We start from the raw sequence: 3,306 nt of genomic DNA on the forward strand, positions 1-3,306 counted from the left end.
AGGGGGGGGGGGGGGGGCCCGCGTGTGCACGGCGGGGAGTGAATCAGGATCCAGCGGGCGGCTCCGGGAGCTACACAGCCACGTCCAGCGTTCAGAGGAGCGTGGCCGGGAGGGAGGTGCCTCTTTCCCCCTTGCGACAGACTATGCTTTCCATCCCCTCCTCTCCCGGTGCACGCTCGCTCCTTCTCCGCGCCCGCTCGTTTTGTGCTGGGCATTGTCCGGAGCCAGCGCGGCCAAGCACCTTCCCTAAGGCCCGAGTCCCCTTCGCATGCACCGCCCGAGGCCGGGGACGACCCCTCGGCTGCCAGCCCCGCACACGGGCAACCCCCGTGGGTCCATGAGCTCGGGATCGCGCCCCCACTTCCCCGGGCTGCACACGCCTGCCGGCCCCTGCTCTTTGTCCCTGGCCGGCTTTGCGCACATAAGGTCGCTGCCGAGAGCAGAGCTGCACGGGGAGAAAGGAGGCGAAGGCACCAGAACAAGGGAATCCGGGGATCTGACTTTATTGGAGAGCCTCGCACCCCCCCCCCCCCCGAGGCAGAACAAAGAGATGCGGGACATCTCGGCCACAGCCGCTCTGCCACCCCGGGAAGCCGCGGCGCGGAGGCCGGAGCCCGCTGGATGCCGCCGCGCCCCTTCTCCCCTGCGCTAGGCGACCCCCGCCTTGGGCATCGGGCCTAGGCACTGAGCCGGGGGCAATTATTCGGGGGAGGGGGGAAGAGTCCCGACCCGGAAAGCCCCTGAGCTGCTGTGGGTCAGTGGCTGGTTCATCAATCAGCCGGACATAGAGCAGACCCGGCCTCTCTTTGCGGAGTGTTTGCTTTTTCACCAATTATTGCGGCCCTGCAGCTCTTTTTGTTGATACAGTAGTTCGAAAAAGTGCTAATGTTCATTTATCAGGGGCCGAGCCCGGGACTCCCCCTCGGTGCGATTCTTCCGCAAATATAAACACGCGGCGAAGGGCCGAGCCGAAAGCCCCCATTTGTTTCTAAACTGCGGTATTAAAAGTGCTGCAGTGTTGAAGATAAACCGGAGGATAACGCCGTCTGTCTCCAATGAATGTCTCCCCGAAGCACTAATGACATTCCAAATGATCGCTCCGGCTTATCTCGCAATTAATCACATTCACCTTTGCAGCCGGGGCACTGGGATTGGGAGGGAGGGTGTGATCCGGACCCCGCGGGCTCCAATTAATAATATTTTATATGCAGGCGGCTTTCACCTCCGGGAGCACACGCAGGCGTGCACACACGCACACCCCTGCACACGCACACTGGGTTCAGGGGAGCCTGCCCCCGCCAGACCCAGAGCAGGTCTCCCAGGGCTGCGGGGAAGGGGATAAACCTCTGATCACTGCGGGGGAACCAAGCCTAGGCCCTGTGTGAGACACTGCCTCATGTAGATCCCACTCTGGTCCCAGAGATCCCTTATCAACTTCATTAAGAAGGAAATAATTGTGGAGGACTACCTGAAAAACAGACAGTAACATCTGCCCTGTTCACTGAGCAGTACCAACGAAAAACAGATACTCTAGGAGCCAGCTCCTGCCCCAAAACGCATGCCCTCCACCTAGACTCACCTAGGGAGGTGGGAGACAGCAGCATCTTGGCCCTTTAGAGATGGGCAGCTGGCCAGCAAAGGCACAAAGAGGGCAAGTTACTTGTTACACAAACCAGAGAGCACCCTCATACTCTTGCCCTGCAAACTTTGCCCTGAAAGGCCACACGCTGGACCAGAGGCAATACCACTGTTCCTGTATCCACCACGTGAACAAAAAAAAATCCTCATTATGAGCTGAAGAAGCCAACTTTGTGCTCCAAAGCCCCGCTAAAGCTTCCCCCAACCAGGCAGTTGGTCCAATTCAATATATCACCCTTTCAAAATACCCTTGTCTCTGACATAAATATCAAGGGGAAGGGGTCGAAAATGCAGCTCACTGTTCCCTTTAGGAACAGAAGAATTGGCATGGACTGGGACAGACCAGAGGCCCATCTTGCCCAGTCTCCGGTCACAGGGGCAGAGAGTGGATGCTGAAGGGGAGACTGAACGAGATAGGAGCAGGGTTTTCTCCACTGTTCCTCTCTCACTTGTAGCTGTCAGCATTTAAGGTGGGGACAGCTCTGATGCAGGGGCCATGCCCCTCATTCCCCTGCTCAAACAGCACCGATGCCCCTTTCCTTCATGCCCAATCCTTGTTGAATCTAGCTGAACTGCCAGCTTCCACCACCGCTGGTGGCCGTGAGCACCATGCTTTAAGGACAGCCGGGTGAGAAGGAGCTTCCTTTTGTTAGTTTTAGAAGTTTCATGTTGTGACCCCTAGTTCTTGCCTGGTAAGAGCAAGCCCCATCATCAACCCCACTGCCCTTCTCTTGGCCATTCAGTATCTTGTAAACCCTTCTTATGCCCCCCTCAAGCAGCTCTTTGCCAACTGGGATAGGCCTGGCTTCACTGCTCCTTCCCATTGCACCTGCAGGGAGAGGCCAGGCCAGGGGACCCAGGTGGCCTGAGGGCCAGGAGCTCCTAAATCCTGGATGCAAGGAGCAGGCTGATGTGTCCTGGTCAGGATCATAGGAAAGCAGGCTAAGGAGGCCATCTAGTCCAGCCCCCTGCTCAAGGCAGGATTCTCCCCCTGACTAAACCAGGTTAGTCAGTGGCAAAGGGCAGCCTGGTCAGCAGTGGGCATGCGCATGCCCTCCACATCTGCATGCCTGGAAAGAAATCAAGCTCTCGCTTGTCCCCATTTGAAGAGCTCTTTGTACGAGGAAGTCCACCCGTAGCCCAGCCCAGGCAGGGGGGCCTGGAGGAGTTAATCCTCCTCCCTCCTACCCAGCATGTCCCAGAGCAGTGACACCCCGGCCTGGGAAAGGCTGGCTGCAGAGCAGCAGGCTGGAAGACCCGCACCCCCCTCCCCCATTAAATAGCAATATTTCAGGCCTCTCTGTACACACTCATCTCTCAAACTGTCATCGCGAGCTCCGGATCTGGTTCCCTGACAAAAAGCTACCGGGACGCTCGCGGCCGCTCGCAGCAAGAATTTTAATTGAATCGGATGTTGCTCCTTCATCGGATAGCGGCGGCTGGGGAGATAAGGCGGCCCCGGCCCAGCGTGGGGGGGACCCGCCGGCCGGGAGGAAGGGGGTTCATGACTTCCCCGCTGCTGGGGCCCAGCGGGAGGTGCGGGCGGGGGCACGGAGCAGCCCGCCGCCCCCCGCCCTGCCCGGGGAGGCCGGGGCCGAGGCCAGGCGCACTCACCCGCTCGCCTCGGGACGGTCCTCCGCCCCCCGCCTGCACGCACAGCGCCCGCGT

General features: G+C 59.5%; 1 long non-coding RNA gene across 1 annotated transcript in view; it reads right to left on the minus strand.

Moving 5' to 3' along the window:
• Positions 1-3,290, minus strand: part of LOC112549850 — a 25,145-nt gene extending 21,855 nt beyond the window's left edge. The window contains exon 1 of the long non-coding RNA XR_003093411.1: positions 3,253-3,290. This is a non-coding gene — a long non-coding RNA (uncharacterized LOC112549850). The remainder of the gene's footprint in view (positions 1-3,252) is intronic.
• Between the last annotated feature and the right edge of the window lie 16 nt (positions 3,291-3,306).

This window comes from Alligator sinensis, unplaced genomic scaffold (genome assembly GCF_000455745.1).
Source record: "Alligator sinensis unplaced genomic scaffold, ASM45574v1 scaffold360_3, whole genome shotgun sequence".
Lineage (NCBI taxonomy): Eukaryota > Metazoa > Chordata > Crocodylia > Alligatoridae > Alligator > Alligator sinensis.